The sequence below is a fragment of the Amblyraja radiata genome, chromosome 22, assembly GCF_010909765.2.
Source record: "Amblyraja radiata isolate CabotCenter1 chromosome 22, sAmbRad1.1.pri, whole genome shotgun sequence".
Lineage (NCBI taxonomy): Eukaryota > Metazoa > Chordata > Chondrichthyes > Rajiformes > Rajidae > Amblyraja > Amblyraja radiata.
This window is the reverse complement of record NC_045977.1, coordinates 27,598,776-27,619,336: the sequence shown is the minus strand read 5'-3', so window position 1 is coordinate 27,619,336 and position 20,561 is coordinate 27,598,776. Positions and strand designations below refer to the sequence as shown.

At 44.2% G+C, this 20,561-nt stretch overlaps 1 long non-coding RNA gene across 1 annotated transcript; it reads left to right on the top strand.

Moving 5' to 3' along the window:
• Window positions 1-523: 523 nt before the first annotated feature.
• On the top strand, window positions 524-18,635 carry LOC116985475. Its single transcript, XR_004415277.1, has 3 exons — window positions 524-656; window positions 4,765-4,767; window positions 18,626-18,635. It is a non-coding gene; the product is annotated as an uncharacterized LOC116985475 (long non-coding RNA).
• The last annotated feature ends 1,926 nt before the right edge of the window (window positions 18,636-20,561 follow it).

Genomic DNA, 20,561 nt, shown 5'->3' with positions numbered 1-20,561 from the left:
ACAAACACCTGCAGTAATAGAGTAGTTATATGCACACCCCTTCAGTAATAGACCTGAAATAAATGCACATTCAGAGATCACAGTCCATCACACAGTCCATCCAGACGTCCCACAGTGGACATCACATATTCAGGAATGTACCATCAATAGATACACAGTCTGATAGATATACACCCATAATAGACATACACACCTTCAATAATAGATCAGTGAAAGTCATTTCTTCAGTGGCAGACACCTACTCCTTCAATAATGGAACAGTAATTGATATGCCCACTTTCAATAAAAACCATGGAAAGACACACAGTACTTAAGTAATAGATCACTGGTGGCTGCACACGCTATCAGTAATAACTAGTAATTGATGCACACTCTATCACGAATAGACCACCAATAGATATACAGCCATAAGGTGATGCAGTGGTCGAGTTGATGCCTCACAGACCCGGGTTCGATACTGACCTCGGGTGCTCTCTGTACATTCTCTCTGTGACCTGTGTGGGTTTTCTCCAAGAACTCGGGTTTCCTCTCAAACTCCAAAGACGTACAGGTTTGTAGATTAATTGGCTTGGTATCATTGTAAATTGTCCCAAGTGTGTGTAGGATAGCGTAAGTGTGTGGTGATAGCTGGTCAGAGCAGACTCTGTAGACCAAAGGTTTACCTGTATCCACTCTGTATCTCTAAACTAAATTAAACTAAACACCAATATTGGATCAATTCATGAACAGAGCAGTAATATTTACAAAATGCGCAGAAAGGAACTGCAGATGCCGGTTTATACCGAAGATAGACACAAAGTGCTAGAGTAGCACAGCGGGTCAGAGAGCATCTCTGGAGAAAAAGGATGGGTGATGACAGGTCAGTCTGAAGAAGGGTCTGGACCTGAAACGTCAGCCATCCTTTTTTTCTCCAGAGATGCTGCTTAACCGGCTGAGTTACTCCAGCACTTTGTGCCTATCTTCAGTAATAATTACAAATTCATTCCGAAATAGGCATTTAAGATATATGTGCTCTTTCAGTTATGGAGCATTAATTGACACAGATTCCTTTCATCATCAAACGTATTAGATGCTAACTTCTTCAGCAATAGAATGATTCTCCATTGCATCTGCTCCCAAGATTACGCTTTCCACTCCAGAACATCTGAGTTGCCCACTTTCTTCAGAAAATGTGGTTTTCCCCTCATCCATGTCTCTTCTGTGTCCTGCAGCTCTGCTGTTGCTCCCCCACCCCCAGATGCAACAAGGAACGAGTTCCCCTGGTGTTCCTCTTTCACTCCATGTATCTCTACATCCAACACATCATTCACATCCAACACATCATGCTACCTTCTGATCCCATGACCAGTTACATCTTCCTCTCCCTCCCTTTTCACTTTGATCCAAAATGTAATCTGTCTCTTTTCCTCCGTAGATGCTGCCTGACTAATTTAATTTCCCCAGCTCTTTGCTTTTTGCTAGCAGGTGATGCATATTCCTTTAGTAGCAGAACAGTCAGTCCTCCACAGCAATCATTTTTGAATATACTATCCCTCACAAATAAACCAGTCATAGTCGCACAGTCACTGATAGCATTGTAAAGGATACATACACTTTCAGCAACATAGTGCTAATAGCTGCACACACCAGCAATAGACCAGTTACAGATGCATACTGCTTCAGGAATAGACATCCAGTCCTTCCGCAGTAATGCCGTGTGAGATACACACTCATTCAATTAGAGACATCCACATCTTGAGTAATAAATCAGTAATAGATAAATACTAGAATAGGCCAGTAATAAATACATATTCCTAAAGTTATAGACCAACAATATATCCAGTCACTATCAGTAAAAGACCAGGAATAGACAGGCCTCATTCAGTAACAGGTGTAATATTTACAAACAACTTCAGTAATAGATAAGTAATAGACAGATACACTTTCAGAGAAAGACCAGTAACCGATACATGCATCTTCAGGAATAGACCAGTAATAGACACACACTCCTTCAGTAATAGACACAAGTCTGATCCACACTCCACTAGTAATAGACTAGTAATAGATAATTCAATCCAAACATTAACTCTGTTGCTCTTCACCAGTTTGGCCTGAGCTGCTGAGTATTTTCAGCATGTTCTGTGTTTATTATAGATGGACACCCCTTCACTAATAGACTGGAAACAGGTACACATTCCTCAGCAATAGACTTGTAATAGACACAAAGTTCTCACAAATAGACTCGTCATTGAAACATGCACTTCTTCAAAAATAAAATGTCCATAGATATGCACTCATTCAGTAATAGATTTGCAACTGAAGTAAAAACCTGCAATAGATGCACATACATACAGTAATCCATACAGACTTCCCCAGTGATAGACCAGTCATATACACGCTTCTTCAGTAATGTATTAGTAATAGACACCTAGTCTTTTAGTATTACATAATAATACACACTTCTTTAAAACTCAACAAGTAATAGCCTCAGATTCCTTCAGTAATAGATTAGCAAAAGTCACACACGTACACTATGGTAGTAATATTTACACACTCGATCAGTAATCGGCCTGTAATAGATTGGCATTTGTAATAGGCCGATAATAGACACACACTCCTTCCTGCACTCCTTCTCATCATTCTTCATGATCTGGCCCACCACAGTGGTGCCATCTGCAAACTTGTAGATGGAGTTATTACACTCGTGTAATAAATGAATAATAAACACACATTCCTTCAGTAACAAAGCAGTAATATTTACAAATTAATTTAATAATAAATGAGTTTTAGATGCATTACTTCCTTCATAGACACCAGAAGACATACAATGTTTCAGTAATAGGCCAGTTATAGTCACCTTCCTCCAGTAATTGAGTAGTGAGAGAGACATACACTCCAGTAATAGGCAGGCCAAGAAGCAGACTCCGTCAGTAATGTTATTAATAATGCAGACTCTGGTCAGAAGACTCCGTCCAACTTTGGAATCACTGTGTGTGTAATCATTGCCTTTCATGGTTATTTCTGTTTTTTCTTATCTGTTCTCTCCAAGAGGAATGTACAGAATCATATCCCCCTTCCCCCTTGTCACATTTCTCACTGATTTAACTTGTCTTGCTCATTTTGCCTCATGTCTTTAAACATGCTTTGTCCTCTGTCACTCCTGCTTCCTGTCTGCTCATTATATTTAGGTGTGTAGTTTCCTCGTCCTCCCCCTTTCTCTTCCACTTCTGGTGCAATTCCACATTGTGGGAGTCCATCTAAACCTTTTTTCTAAACACTGATGGGTCATTTCATTCCAGTCCAGGTAGGGCAGGTTATAGAGTCACTGCTGAATTACTGCCCTAGGTATTTACTTCAACACATAAGTTCCACAATGTTTGCCTGGTGCATGTGGGTAATTGGGAGGGAGTACTGCAAAAGAGATTATTACACTGAAACCTTCGCTGTCTTGTCCAGTCAGTTACTACTATAGCTCCTACAGGCATTTGGTCTTTGCCTCAAATGGTAATTGGAAAAGATCACAGATGGCTATTCTTTCCTCATTGCTAAATAACGTTTCGTAAGATTATGACACCACTTATTTTCCAACACCTTCCAATTTGGGCCGTTAATCAGATGTGAATTAGAGGCACAAAAGGCAGCAGTGCATTCTTTATTTTGAATGAGTAGTCAACACAATGTCGCTTCGAACACTGCTCATTCCATGATCACTACAATTCCAATATTATGACATATTTTCCGAATCAACAAGTATCTGATGAAACTAAGCTTCCAGTACACAATTTCTTCCTCCGTACTCCACACTGTTTTGACAACAAATCTCACCGCACCTTCTCTTGAAACACTGCAGCAGAGAATAAGGTAAAGCAGCCCATCCTACCACAACCAGAGAGCAGTGCTGAAATACTATCTACCTCTTTGGTGACCATCGGACTATCCTTGATTGGACTTTGCTGGCTTTACCTTGCACTAAACATTATTTCCTTCTAGACCCTGTAAATGGCTCGGTTGTAATCATGTATTGTCTTTCTGCTGACTGGATAGCTCGCAACAAAAAAGTACTTTGGTACACGTGACGATAAACTAAACTGAACTGAATATCTGACTCTGTTAACTCTTGGGTGGAGCTGTACCATTGTCCCCGCTGCCCCGTTCTTTTCCCAAAGCCCTGCGAAATTAGCCTTAAAAAAGGCAATGCCTGCAATCCATCCCTGTTGCAGGGTTGTGAGTTACGATTGAACCTGCTTCCACCATCCTACCAGGGCAACACAGTCCAGATTACAACTGCCTTCAAAAAATTCATGTCACTTCTGCTTTTGGCAATCATCTTAACCCTGAGTCCGTCGTTGTAAGGACCCTTCTGCTGTTGTCTGCAATGCTTTCAGTATTTATAAACAAAATTATTCAAAGAAAATTAAAATGTGGCAATAAATACTCAACTTCGTGACTTTCTGTTTGGGGTTGATTGCAGCAGTATCTCATAGATTAACTCCTCATTCCTGGAGAATCCAGGCCAAGGCTGGAAGGTTGTGAACTAGAATGGGAAGAATCAATATTGCCTGATGGAAATGGGAGTTGATATACGTTGCCCAGCAGAGTGTTATTGTGTCAGAGTAAAGGCTTAGTGGGTGGCTCTCTTGTCTCAGAATTATAAAGATATGTAGTGTTAGTAAACTCTTTAGTGTTGGTGTTTACTGTAGCGAATGCCTGAGAGGAAACTACTATCAAAACAGCCTTACTGCAGCCAATAATCCTCAACTAAGCAATAGTGGTGGATGGAGCAAGTGCGTTCAGTTGCTAAATCTAATCTTGCGCCTAATAAGTTAAAAGTAAAAATTCCATTAGAACCATTCAGCTATTTGCACACATGGTATGACACAATTAACTATTTACATACATGAAATTGTACAATTATATACAGCTATATATTTGACCAATCATGAATTTGTTCATTCTGCTCAACAACAAAGCACTGCTACAAGCTATATTAATCTTACTGGCAAGCTGACATGATTAAAATGGATCATATCTCCAGATACACATCTGAATGCACATTCTCTCCTGCAATTGTTAACTCAATGTAGTTGTCTTCATAACTAATAACACATTGCATTACATATTGTAAACAGCAACTGTTAAAAAACAGAAAACAGGAACAATAACATCAACCACCACAAAAGCTACATTCGTACATGGTATTCTATACCTTACTTGATATCATGAAGTCAATCACGGTGATCCCAACTTTGATTACTTCTTAATGACCTCCATCCTTATACATTTGCGTTTACATTCTTGCTTCTTGACTCCCTCTCTGATGACTTACTGTAGTCTCCGAACATATCCTTTTCACTGCCGTCCCTTTTGAATCGGGACTTTACAGATTGCAGGCTCCTATACCTTCTTCCTGGTTGTGTGGGTTCGTGATGATGCTGGCTGCCTTTTTGATCCAATAGAACCCTTTAGAGGTAGAGGGGTCAGTACCTGTGAGGTACTGGGCAGTGTTCACCACTTTTTGGAATCTCCTTCATTGCTGGGCATTCAAGCTGACAAAGCAGGCTATGATGCAGCCAGTCAATATGCTCTCTACCGCACATCTGTAGAAGTTCAAGAGAACATTTGTCAACATACCGAATCTCCTCAATCGTCTAAGGACGTTGAGGCATTGATGGCTTTTCTTTGTGATTGCATCAAGGTGCTGAGGTCCAGGGCAGATCTTCGGAGATATGCATGTGCAGTTGACTCTCTGCAGCCCCAACTCGTCGTTGAAGACACGTTTGTGGATCCACAGCCTTCCTCTCCTCGTCAGCAATCAATTCCTTGGTGTTACTGACTTTGGGAGCAAGGTTGTTGTTCTGACTCAGTCAGTCAGATGATTAATCTCCATCTTATACTCTGACTTATTATCCATAATTCGTCCAACAACAGTGGTGTCGTCAGCGAATTTATTGTGGAGTGGATCTGTGTCCGGCTACACAGTCATGGGTTTAGAGTGAGTGGAGCAGGGGGATGAGCATAGTCTTATGGTGCCCCTGTGATGATGGTTATCGAGGCGGAAATATTGTTTCCAAATCATACCGATTGTGTTCTGCTCATGAGGAGGTCGGGGATCACGTTGCAAAGGGATGCACAGATCCCTTGTGGACCCACTCCACAACTCTCGATTCACACTCCAGAGCCTAAAGTGGAAGAGCCGGATTGACTTTCAAATAGAATTAGCAAGCTAACACTTGACTAGGTTCAAAATGCAGCACAAAATGTCTCGCAATTCAATAAAAGACCAGATGTAATTATATTTATATGCCCTGATGACACAAATGGAACATGAAATTGGTAAGTGTACGATGGTAACAATACAATGTAAATAAGACTGTCATCTCATCAGCACCAAAGGAACAAAAAAAACATTCATCGATATATTAATTTTAATATGAAGTCTACATCCATAACAAGTAGGACTTGGAAATGGTGCTACATCACACCAAAATTCCAGCATTCCTTACGTTTCTGACCACACACGTTTTCCCGATGATGGGTATCAAACTAAAGAAGAGTTTCGGCCTGAAACGTTGCCTATTTCCTTCGCTCCATAGATGCTGCTGCACCCGCTGAGTTTCTCCAGCATTTTTGTGTACCTTTGCTATCAAACTAAGGGTCAGCCAGGGCCATTTGAGAATGGTCAGTCTCCAAGTCATTTAGTATCCATCCGCACACTGTGGATGGATCGATTGTAATCATGTATTGTCTTTCCGCTGACTGGTTAGCACACAACAAAAGCTTTGCACTGTGCCTCGATACACGTGACAATAATCTAAACTAAACTAAACTGAACTAAACAAAACAAAACTAAACTAAACTAAACTAAACTGCGGCACAAAAATCTAGATTGGAATTCAAGTAAGGGAGGACAGCAGTAGGGAAACCAGGTGGAGGGGGTGTGCTGTAGGAGATAATTCTGGAGGATTGAAATGCTGTAGGAGAGAAAGCTGGAGGTGGGGGGGGGGGGGGGTGGTGTTGGGGGGAAAATGGAGATGGGGAGCACTGTAGAAGGAGAGGGCTGTAGGAGGGGAATGCTGCAGGATGGAACGCTGGAGGAGGGGAGAGATGTAGGTGGGGGGAGATGAAGGATAGAAATATTTCAGGAGGGGATGCTGTACGGTGAGAGTTGCCATCTGTCAGAGGAGATTGTAAACTCAGGTATATCAGGTTGATCTAAAGAATCTGACAACATCATTTCAAGAAGAGCAGGTGATTTATCCCATGTGTCCTGGCCCAATGTTTATCCTTCACTCAATAATCACTGAAACAGATTACACGGTGATTATCACACTGCTATCTATGGGAGTGTGCTCTGCATATATTGATACAGTAATTGTATCTAATTGCAGTATACCTCAAGAATACTGCACTAGCTGTAAGCTGCCTCTGGATGACCTGCAGGCAAGAAAGTTGCTGGGGAAAAAAGCAAGCCCTTTCCTTTGAACATCACACCCACTGTATCATGCCCTCTCTTCTGCTCGGGGATGCCACTGTGTGTAACGTGGGAGATTTCAGTCAGGTAACCTCCTCCTTCCAACGTTTGAAAAGGAAAGCCAATGGACCTTTCGTTGAATGAGACACGAAATGCTGGAGGAACTCAACGGGACAGGCAGCATCTCTGGAGAAAAGAAATAGGTGACATTTCGGGTTGAGACCCTTCTTCAGGCTGAGAATCAGGGTAGAGGGAAAGTAAAGGTACAGAACAAACCAGAGCCACACCAATGGTCATGGAGGACCTTTCATTGTCCTAATGGGAAATTTATTTTTCCTGTACCAACTCCATTTTTCAGATAATAAATTATTTTTCTCACACGCCTCTGATTCGCTTTCTGAATGTTGCTGATGGCAGAACATGGAACTGAACTAAACAAATAGATAGGGTGGTAAAGAAGGTGTATGCTATTCTTCCCATCATCAGTCAGGGCATTGAGTATAAGATGTGTGAAAAAGAACTGCAGGCGCTGGTTTTTACTGAAGATAGACACAAAGTGCTGGAGTAAGTCAGCGGCTCAGGCAGCATCTTTGGAGGAAATGGAAGGGTGACGTTTTGGGTTGGAACCCTTCTTCAGACTGAAAGTAAAGTGGAGGGGACTGGAGGTAGGAAAAGGCCAGAACAAATCGTGGCTGGCACCAGATGACCAAGGAAATGTGGAGCCCATAATGGGCCATTGTTGGCTGGGGAAGAGGTGATAACGAAGGGGTATGGATGTGAACAGTAGAACTAGTAGGACAACTAGGGTGGGGGAGTGAGGGGGAGAGAGGGAATGTAGGGCTTATTTGAAATTAGGGAAATCAGCGTTCATACCACTGGGTTGGAGGCTGCCCAAGCGAAATACGAGATACTGTTCCTGAGTGGGTGCGTTTTTTACACACAGAGTGGTGGGTCTGGAATGCGATGCCACAGGTGGTGGTGGAAGCAGATATGATAGTAGCATTGAAGAAGCTTTTAAATGGGGAGATGATTATGCAGGGAATGGAAGGATATGGATCATGTGCAAGCAGTAGGGATTAGTTGAACTTGGCATCATGTACGACATATTGTGGACCTAAGAGCCTGTTCCCAGTGATTCACATGTTTTCTATGTTTCTATGTAGAAATGTAGCAAAGACTAACAGGCATAATGCAGGGTAGATGTTTCCGGTAACTCTGTGGACTAGAATGAGGGGTTACAGGCTCAGTGTACGGGGTAAGACATTTAGGACTGAGATGAGGATGGTGAACCTGTCATCCTCATCTCAGCCCTAAATGTATTACTCCATACACTGAAACTGTAACCACTCATTCTAGTCCACAGAGTTACAGGAAAATGAACGCAATGGTTTTAACGATTTAGAATTCCCGAGATAAAAGAAGAGTCCATGATAAATTGGAAGGTAACAACATAACCCTTCTATTCAAAGAAAGAGAAGGGGGAAAAGTGGGAAACTATATGACTGAAGAGGGGTCTCGACCCGAAATGTCACCCGTTCCTTCTCTCCAGAGATGTTTTCTGCCCCGCTGAGTTACTCCAGCATTTTGTGTCTATCTGTGGAATAAACCAGCATCTGCAGTTCCTTCACACACAACCTGACACACAAGTCAGCATGAGGAAAGAGTTCAATGTTGAGATAAGGAAATGAGGGGAGGGGTAGAGTGGGAGGTGAATATGACCCAGTCCACAATAATATAAATGCTGGAGAGATAATCGACAGCTTGAAGGTTCTTGGCATCCATGTCACCAAGCTGCCCATTTCCTCCACAGATGCTGCCAGACCACCTGAGTTCTTCTAGCAGTTTGTTTCTTTGCCGAAGATTCCAGCATCTGGTGTCTCTTGTGTCTCCTGTTATTTCCCAGTTGACTTATCAGAGCACTGCACCTGTATTTAAATCAAATTGGTAATATTGCTTTAATTATGTTTCATTTTATTTGTGAACTTTTTTCAAATTTAACAATAACTTAATAACATGAACATTTTGCTACAGTCCTCGGCTATCTCTAAAAGTTGTTGAAAGGTTTTGAAAGGTCGTTGGTGCGTTGTGTTGGGCTCTGCCTGACAGGAAGGTCAGTGCCATCTAGTGGAAACTAGGCCTGGGTCATGTCTTTCCCGGGACAGCTCAGGTAAGTACAGGTGTGTGCGTGGTGAGTGTGGGCAGCTTACCTCTCACCGACGTGTGTCATAAACCCTTTGCCACTCATCAAGGCCCTCTACAAACCTAATTTACCCAAAACTCCAAAGCTCACATGCCTCTCTTTAATACTCTTTAATACTCTTTAATACTCTTTTTAATGCCTGCTCCTTTGTGTAAGTATCTGCAACTCCATTTCCCACAAAGTGCTGGAGGAACTCAACGGGTCTACATGGCATCTGTGGAGAAAACTGAATGCCGGGACCCTTCTTCAGACTGATTGTAGTAGGGGGAGAAAGCTGAAAAGGGGCTGGGGCAGGGCCAATTTGGCAAGTGATAGGTGGATACAGGTGACAGGGGTTTGATTGGCAGATGGGTGGAGTAAGTAACAAAGACTAGAGATGAGAGGGAGGCAACTTTAGATAAAGAGAGAAGAGGAGGCTGAAATGTAAAGCCAGAATGTGGGATATGGGAAACATAGAAACATAGAAGGTAGATGGTAGCTCATGACTGCTCTCTAGTTGTTGATAGGATGGTTCAGATGCCTGATGACAGCTGGGCAGAAACTACACCTGAATCTGGAGGCATGCGTTTGCACACTAGAGTCAGTGTTCAGGCAAAAACGAAGGGTTAAAGTGTCCTCAATCAATTCATTATCAATGTGAAAATCCATTAACTAAACCAAATCGTGCTGGTGCTGGCGTGGTATACGCTGCAGCCAATGTCATTAACATTTAAATTATTTTAACACACTTGTGGCTTCTTCAAGAGGCTCTTATATTTTGCTTGAGACTATAATGTACCTGGGAGGCTCCAGTGATTCACATTTTAAAAAATAAATCAGAACAGGCAGCTGAAGCAACAGGGAGCGCGTTCATAGACAGACAGCCAGCCCTGATACCGAGGACTCTGCTCAAGAGAAAGGAACCAGCCCCGATCAAACTAAATCTGACTCCTGCTGATGAGAGATGGTGGGAAGGAGGGGGCGTTAATTAATCTGTAGTTTCGGTAGGAGAGTGGCAGAAGGATCAATAAACTACTTTGAGCGTGGAAGTTACCCTGGTGGGCATAATCTTCAACCGGTTTCTGCCCTGTTTTGCATCGGATTCTTACAGCGTAGGGACAGATCCTTCGGCCCAGCTTGTGCGATAATGCCCCTGTCTGTCACCACCCTGTGGGTGCATCTTTCTTAACACTTTGTCAGTTAAAATTGGGCGTAAGTGGTCTGCATAAAGAGCCGGGTGTAAAGCCATCTGCTTTGGTTTCGCTGAGAGATTCTCTGTCTGTGACAAGCAGAGAGATAATGTCAGCGTGGCCATCAGCAGATAAAGCAACATCTGCTGCTCTTGACACCCACCATTGACAGGCAAGTTTTATCTTTCCCTCTTCTCCCGTTAAGCACAAACTGCTCCCTTCATTGTACTTTGTGACTCAATTAGTGCAGCATCATATCCGGGCCCATCAATGCGCCCCCCTTCCCCCCCCCCCCCCCCCCCTACCCTTCTCCTTCCTTCCTTCATCTGAGCAAGCATTCTCTGAAGTAAAAGAGGGCCATTTTGCCTTCAGTGGCACCGACTGTCTGAGGCAATGGCCACGGTTAGCTTAGCGGGCCTGTCACTTTGCAGAAGGACGCAGAGTTGTCGCTGCCAATGGTCACCAACCCCGCGCGCACGGGCCAATCAGCGGCACCTCCCGTCCGCCGACGGGAACATTGCTTTCTCCCCGACAGTTCAGTGAAGCAGTGTGGCGGAAAATTGAGTCCAGATTCATTAGGCTTTTTTTTTTTTCAGTGTGGTGCTGAAGTCGCTTTAAATTGATACATTTCCTAACAAAATTGAAGTGCTTTCCGCAGTGCCAAACAGAAAGGATTGTGACCTGATCGCCCCACTGAGCAGTCAAAATGAGTTGATGGATCCATTAGGCTTGCTTAGGCTGCTTTTCCTCTTTCTCCATTTCAGACTGACACTGTAAATCTGAACCAATTTCAGACCCAAATCATCATTACAATCCTTTCCACTGTTCATTTATTACTGAAGCCATTCTCCAGCGCACCACAGATGGTCCAGAGTCTATTCGCAGGAACCCCAGTGAGGTGGCATCTTAACATTTTACCAAGTCCAGACAAATACATTTATATAAATGCGCGCATATCTCACAAGGTATGTCGCCTGGTCTATTTTGAAGGCAGGTGTAGTCGGCTTCAGGCACAAAAGGTGTAATGTAGACTGGACACATGAGGTGAGATTGAATGCTCTTTATCAATCAATATCTGCATTCAAATCAATGCCATATCCCTTTGAAAGCAGGCAAACAAAGCAAAGATAGTCTCCCTGGAGTAACGTGATAACAACTCTCTCATTGCCTGTTAACATCACCTTCTGCGCTTTTAACCCAAAGACTCCAGTCAAGTGGTTAACTTGTCTCTCAGCGAAGATCTGTTCAGTGACCATGCATGAAGATTAATCAGGATCGGCTCTGTCCTAAGTGAAGTAAACAAGTGACTTTTCCCACTCTCTTTCCTCCCATCAGGATGAGTGATACTGATATGTGTAACTTGAGGGCTGAAGGATTTCCCCTCTATAATGGCCCCTGGCTCAGTGGTGGCTATGAAGTGCTCCTGATGTCAGCTTCTAATAGTCATAGTGTTATGGTGTTTAATAGCTCAGAAAGTGGCCTCTCAATCCACCCATCTACACTAATCCCGTTTGGCCCAGGCCTTCTAAACCCGTCCTAACCATGTACCTGTCTAAATGTTTGAGGGTTGAGGTTAAAAACAGCACCCAGACACGTGCACTACTGCCATCTCCCAGTGACCAGTCGCTCAGGCTGTCCGCAGCCGGAGTTAAAAAGGCCTTTGCCAGCATCAATCCACGCAAAGCTGCAGGGCCGGACAACATTCCTGGATGCGTTTTAAGAGACTGCGCCGAGCAACTGAAAGATGTCTTCACAGACATTTTTAACATCTCACTCAGCCAGGCAGTAGTGCCCAACTGTCTTAAGAGTGCCACCATCGTCCCTGTCCCGAAGAAACCAAACCCAGCCTGCCATAATGACTTTCGACCAGTGGCTCTAACACCCATAGCAATGAAGTGTTTTGAGCGACTGGTTATGCAGCACATCAAAAAGAGTCTACCTGCCGACCTAGACCCACTGCAGTTCGCCTACAGAGCCAACCGATCCACAGTCTCAACAACACTGAACCTCGTACTGTCACACCTTGATCGGAAAAATACTTATGCCAGGATCCTCTTCATAGACTTCAGCTCTGCGTTTAACACAATCATTCCGCAGCAGCTGGTGGAGAAGTTGGAGCTATTGGGGGTTGATGCTGGCACATGTAACTGGGTCCTGAACTTTCTATCACAACGGCAGCAGACAGTCAGGGTGGGCAGTAGGACATCAAAAACCATAGCCGTGAGCACAGGCTCGCCCCAAGGCTGTGTCCTAAGCCCCCTGCTGTTTAGTCTGCTTACACACGACTGTACTGCTAGACTCAATAACAACTTCATCAACAAGTTCGCTGATGACACAACAGTGGTGGGTCTCATCAGTGACAATGATGAGTCGGCGTACAGGATGGAGGTGGAGCTGCTCACAGGATGGTACAAATCCCACAGCCTCATTCTCAACATGGGAAAAACTAAGGAGATGGTGGTTGACTTCAGGAGGGCGGGAAAACAACGCCATACACCTCTGCACATCGATGGAGCTGATGTGGAAAGGGTCAGCAGCGTGAAGTTCCTAGGACTCCACCTGTCAGATGACCTGACGTCCACGACCAACACCACAGCACTGGTCAAGAGAGCCCAGCAGCGACTACACCCTCTCCGAAGACTACGTAAAGCAGGTCTCCCCACTACACATCTACGAACTTTTTATAGGGGGACAATCGAGAGCACATTAACCAACAGCATCACTTCATGGTTCGGGAGCTGCAAGGCGTACGAACGGCACCAACTTGACAGGATTGTGAAGACCGCCAGCAGGATTATTGGTGCTCCACTCCCTTTCTTGCTGGACATATACAGGAAGAGATGTATCAACAGAGCCATCTCCATCATCAAAGACCCCTACCACCCATCGCATCACATATTCTCCATCCTGCCATCTGGGAAGAGGTACAGGAGCATTAGCTGCAAAACCAGCAGGATGCTCCTCAGCTTCTTCCCGCAGGCTATAAGACTGATAAACGGACGTAGCCCCCTGCCAAAGTATCGCGCACCAACCATCAACCTGGACACACTGCAGCAGCTGTCGATCGGAACGCCTGTTGATGTTTAGTAGAGAGTAGAGTGTTTAATTTAATTTGTTCATGATATATGTTTTTTATTTCTAGTTATTTGTTGTTATTTGTACTGCACACTGAATGGACACTGGTTGAGTAACGTTTTTTTGTTTCCTCTGGGTATGTGAGTACTCAGGAAAATGACAATAAAGATATACTGATACTGATGTTTCTTACACATTGTGATAGTACCTGCCTCAACTACCTCAAGGGTAGTGGAGGCAGGTACTATCACAATGTGTAAGAAACATTTAGACAGGTACATGGTTAGGACGGGTTTAGAAGGTCTGGGCCAAACGGGATTAGTGTAGATGGGACATGTTGTGTGGTGTGGGCAAGTTGGGTCAAAGGGCCTTTTTTCACACTGCAAGACTCCATGACATTGGGGCCAAATAATACAACATCCAGTTATGGATTGATAAGTGACAAGTAACTTTCAGGCCACAGATGTGCGGAGCAATGACCATCTCCAAGAAGATAGAGTTTAACTTCTCCTTGGCATTTAGTGGCATTAGCATCACTGAGATACCACCATTAATATCCTGGGGTGAGGGCCACATTAGCCGTAAATTCAGATGGATCAGTAAAAAAATGCCCCTGTCCCACTTAGGAAATCTGAACGGAAACCTCTGGAGACTTTGCGCCCCACCCAAGGTTTCCGTGCGGTTCCCGGAGGTTGCAGGTGGTTGCCGGAGGTTGCAGGTAGTGGAAGCAGGTAGGGAGACTGACAAAAACCTCCGGGAACCGCACGGAAACCTTGGGTGGGGCACAAAGTCTACAGAGGCTTCCGTTCAGGTTTCCTAAGTGGGACAGGAGCATTACATGTTTATTGGGGCTATCAGAGACTGTGTATCTTGTGGCAAGTGGCCCAGTTATTGACACTCCTAAGGTTCCACCATCCACAAGGCAAAGTTAAGGAGTGCTATGGATCACTCTCCACTTGCCTGGATGAGTGGAGATCAAGTCTAGTTGAGTTTATTGTGATATGCACAGTGAGGTACAGTTACAATAGAAAATCTTGCTGGCAGCAGTATCACAGGCACATAGACAACACACAAAAACATAAATTATACATGAATTTCACGTAAATATTACAAGACAGAGAAAGAAAGAAAATGTGCAGGAAACAAGACATTGGTGCAAAAATACACAGTTCGTAAATGTCCATGATAGTTCAGGAGGTTGTCCACAGTGTTCCATTGTTGAGGTAGGATTAGGTTTGTGCAGGTCGGTTCAATAATCTGGTGGTTGCAGGAAGGTTTGTGTTCCTGATCCCGGTGGTGTTGGACTTCAGGTTTCTCTAACTCCGGCCCAATGGTTACAGTGAGAAGAGGCCATGATCCAGAAATGGTGAGGCTCCTTGATGAAAGTTGCTGGCATCTCGAGGCTGCTGCCGTCTGGTGTGACCAAGACTTGGTGTTGCCCGGCCTGGATCTGGTGTGGATTGGTTTGGCGTGAAAGGTGCTTGGTGTAAGTTGGGCTTGTGACTCACCATGAAGACTCATTCCGCCTCATGTAATTGCTTTAGATGGTGGGAAGGGCCGTGCAGTGCTGGACTAGGGCTGAACCCACCTCTCTCTGCTGCTTCTTGCCTTCGTGTGCATTGGAATTGTCATACCAGAGCATGATACAACCAGCCAACACACTGTTCTGCAGTGCATCTGCAGATATTTGTTGGAGTATACAGTTATTTTTCCAAAACTCTTTAAGCGTCTTAAAAATTGAAACGCTGGCGCACTTTCTTCATGATTACATTTATGTTCTGGGCCATCTGACATGTTAACATCCAGGAAAGTTTAAGATTCTCCAGAACAAAGCAGCACCCCAACAACACGTTCATTCACTCCACTGTTGGTGAACAGTGCCTGCAGTATGCACCATCCATAAAATGCACTGCATTTACTCACCCCGGTGACTCTGACAGCATCTCCCAAACCCACAACTCTACCACCAAGAAGCATGAGGCAGGGAAGCGTCTCCTGTACGGGCTCTTCCTCCACACCCTGCATTTCCTCGCCTTAGTCCACTGTCCGGACACTAAGTGGCGGCCGGTGTTGCCTTCTGATCGCAAGCGAGCCCCCCAGTAGGGTTCCCTCTAGGCCGGGATTTTCCCCTCTCCCCTTCTCGGGGACCTGGGGTAGAGGGCACTGCACCAAGGAGTTCCCTGCAACCTGTTTCTCTCGCGGTTCATGACACTCGCCAGCGCCCTGCCACATTTGCGGGCTGGAAGAGTCTGTGTACCACGTGTATATGGAGTGTGTGAGGCTGCAGTCCCTGTTCCATTATCCAAAGGGGCTGCTCCTTGCCTTCTGGCTGCACTTCTCACCCACCATCCTCATCTTCGGACACCCCGTGGGTAGGGGAGAGGATAGGGCCCAGGTTGTCCTTGTTGGGTTGCTCCTGGGCCTGGGACATCTGCGAGTCATGGCGCCAGGTGGAAGAAGGCTCTGCCCGAGCTGCTGCAATCCCCTTTTCCAGGGTTACGTCCGTGCCCTGGGGGATTTCCAGGACCGCTGGGCACCATGGGGGGTTGAATGCATCCATGACAAGGAGTGATAGATAGTTGTATAACCATATAACCATATAACAATTACAGCACGGAAATAGTAAATAGTTTATCATTTGTCGCGTATTATGGTGGTGGGTTCTGTTTTGTTTTTACTGTACTGCATGTATTATTTTAATATTTAAATAAATATTTTTTGATTAAATTATTAAAAGGATGAGTGGAGCAGGTGCACGGGAACACCTCGACTTCCAGCTTCACCCTCAAATCTGCCACAACAACAAACAAACCGCTTGAAATAAAATAACAAAGAAAGATCTTTTAATTGGTAATTGTTCCCAATGAAGCAATACCAAGGGGTTAATTAGTATTTAATCTTGAAGGCAATTGAAGCCAAATTGTAGTATTGATTGGAGTTTCAGAAGGAGTTGTGTAGTTATGGGAGGAGTATATGCCTAGGGGAGAACTGTGTTGGTTAAACTGTGATCGACAGTTAGAATTATTTTCTATTTATTTTCTAGAATTATTCATCCATGGATGCGGAAATTACAGGTAAGGGTGGCATTGATTGATTCTCCCTGAACACATATGGAGTTCACATTCAGCCATCTTGGTGGGCCTGTTGGAAGAAACGAAATTGAAGGCACTGGTTGAAGAACAGGAACTTGCAGACATACCCAAATAGGTACCATCAGCCATAGGTGCAATGTAGGAGTTTGCTACGAAGAAGAAGGCTTTGATATTGTCTGAGGCAACATATTCTGGAAATTAGTTTATACGTGATAGGAGCAACATTTGGCCCATCAAGTCTACTCCGCCATTCAATCATGGCTGATCTATCTTTCCCTCTTAACCCCTTTCTCCTGCCTTCTCCCCTTAACCCCTGATGCCTGTACTAATCTAGAATATATCTATCTCTGTCTTTACAATATCCATTGAACCCCTCCGCAGCCTTCTGTGGCAACAAATTCCACAGATTCACCACCCTCTGACTAAATACATTCCTCTGCATCTCCTTCCTAAAGGAACATCCTTTAATTCTGAGGCTATGTCCTCTGGTCCTAGACTCTCCCACTAGTGGAAACATCCACTCTATCCAGGCCTTTCACTATTTGGTAATTTTCAATGAGGTACCCCCTCATCCTTCTAAACTCCGGCGAGCAGAGTGCCAGTGGTGTCGGAAAATGCTCATCAAATATGCATTTCCTCCACAAATTCCCAGCATTCCAACCTTGCTGGAAGTCACTCAAGAAGTCTGTGGCCTTCACGGGGTAAGGTTTGGTTGGGGGAGCATGTCTGAGAATGGAATGGCATGGCTGTAACAGGTTGAATGTTGGAATTGGGGTGAGGAGTGTTTAGGCAGAGGTTGGACAGAAAATGAAGGAGGTGGGCAGCTAAGGGCATGATCAACATTGAGTGGTGTCTGTGGACAGCAACTCTAGAAGGTTGAAGGAGGCAGCTGCCTGGAAGAACACAGGTAGCTGCCTTCACCAGTGACCCAGCCATGTAGACCTGCAACATCAACGTAAGCAATTGAAGACCTAATAGTTATGGCCCTCCAAAACCACACATAAATTTTGCACAAGCAACATAAAACGAGCCTTCATTGAGACATAGACAGGAATCCATGCATTAGAGCATCACCATGTGGAAATGAAAGGAACATTTTCAGTTGAAGAGCTGGTCTGACCTGAACACAGCCCTAGAAGCACAACGCTGCCAGATGAGATAGTCTGACTTCCCAAAGCATCTCACTGTAGGATGTTCAGTCAAAGATAACAGAAAACAATATTAAGTGGTATTGACCTGGAGCTTTCTCAAAGAGGTTGGGTATAAAGAATGCTTGCAATCAAGGGGTGGAGGATGGGGGGGGTTGATATTGTAGTAGAGGGATTGAGGGAGGGTTTATGTAAAGCACCTCACTAATGCTGAGGTAGGCAACTTCTGAGAATAGCAAATAGTGGGATTTGGGGCATCAGTGCAGAGAGCTGGAGATTACAGAGAGAGAGAGGATGGCTCAAGACCATGAGGGGTCTAAAATAAAGGTGAGAATGTTCATCATGAACTGGCGCAGGTGAGCAAGTGGAAGGCAGTGGGTCTGTTTTGAGTCAGGACGCATTGATTGATTCGTTGGATGAATTGATTAGCAAGGTGTCACCATTAGATTGAAACAATATCTGTTTATGTTCAACATACAGTGGAATCAAAGCTGTTTCTGTCTTGTAATGATTAGGGGCCCCGTGCCATTTAAAGTTTACATAAAGATTTCCATTATTTGCATTTTAAGATCAATCCGACCAAACTCTCCACCTTTCCAAAGATTTAATTTGCCCTAATTAATCGCAGGATCTGTCTTTGGTTCATTGATAACCATAATTTCTACTTAATTCCTCAGCCCAGAGCTCATTGTCCAATTTATATGGTTTGATCCATTCCTTTAAGTCTTTTAAAAGTCAGGATAAATTCAGTCATCGAGACTTGTTTTCTTGCTTGAATCCCTTAAGGAGTGGAATCATTTAGTTCCGTCTTTGGAACCGAGAATAGAATTGATCTTCTCTGAACAGGTTTTGTTTTGCTCTGTGCCAGGTTACGGCCCTCCATCTGACGCACTGATTGATGAATCCAGAAATTGGCACCACTGTGTTTTTATTAATAGAGTTAAGCGTGAGTGTCCTAGTTTATAAATTATGTTTAAATTTGTGTCAGAATGCAACATTTCTTCTTGTTCGATGTGTGTCATTGTTATCTGGACACACTCCAGAGCAAGTCTCTGTCTGATCATCCAACTTCATGGTTAATTGTATGTTTCAAACCAGAGAGCAGCTGCTAACCTGATGCCATTGGAAATATGGAAATCAAAGGGAGATACAATTTGTAAATGGGAAGGTTTTACAGCTTAGGAGAGCCCCCTCTGTACATAGGACAGTTTAATTACCTCTGGCAGTCCACTGCTTAATGCTTTTGTGGAAAATTCCTTTGTGCTAATGCAGTCGTTAACATGTTTGGGTTGCGCACTGTATTAGTACTAGCGCACAAAGGAAATGTTAAAGCATAAATTAAGCAGCATGCAATCCGAATTAATTGTGTATCAGGAGAGAAGGGGACGCAGCGGGGAAAAGTAGGCAACCATTAATGGGCCCCTCATCACACCCTCTGGCTGTCCCAAGGTGATTTGTCCACTGGGAATTGCTTTAAAGTCTAGTTACTGTTGCTATGTAGGCAAGGACGGAACCATTTTTTTGCAAATAGCAAGATCCCAGAGGAAGTCACTACAATATTCGATCTGCTGTGGAGGTTGGGAGATAAAATTGGGGTCCATACCATACCTCATCGTACGTCCCTAACCAATTGGCCTGAACAGCTTTGGATATCAAACAAAAAAACCTGCAGATGCTGGGAATCTGAAATAAAAACAGAACATGTTGGAAACACTCAGCAGGTCAGGCGGCATCTGTGGGAAAGAGAAACAGTCGACGTTTCAGGTCTGTGAGCCTTCATCAGAACTGGGAAAGAGGGAGGTGCAGGTACGGTTTCAGTAGGAGAGAAGGTGGAGGATGGATGTGTAGAACAAATGGAGCGTCTATGATAGCACATAGCTTAACAGAGAGTTATTTGCACATTAAGTCAGCCGGCCTGTGCAATTAGTTAGAATTGGCTCTGTAATGGCTCTTGCCAACTGACTGAGCACATACCATACTTTGCCCCCTTGACTGACCAGGCCTTGTTCTCCTTCATCTCGCTCCTTGGACCAAACTCTGTGGTCTCCTCTGCTCCGAGTGCAAGGCTCTTGCGGGGTAGTGGATGGGATTTCAGAGGGCCAACGGCAGTTATAACTCTTCCTAACAAGACCCATGTTTAGTAGCACTGGGAAGGATTACACTCCTTCCAGTCTCTCCCCCTCTTTTTGTGGAATAAGTTATGGGCTGAAGTTTGAATATGGTTTAACGTCCTATTGAAAGCAAAGTCTGTCACAGCCTTGCTCCCTGGGCCTGCTGGGGAGCAGTTTATTATCCCTCTTCACACATGGCTGCCTTCCACAATAAAACTTTTCATATCCTTTTAAAAACTAGATTGGACTGTTATAAACATTTACACCACACTAACACATCATCTCCCTCACATCGGAATTTGTTAAATTCCCTTTC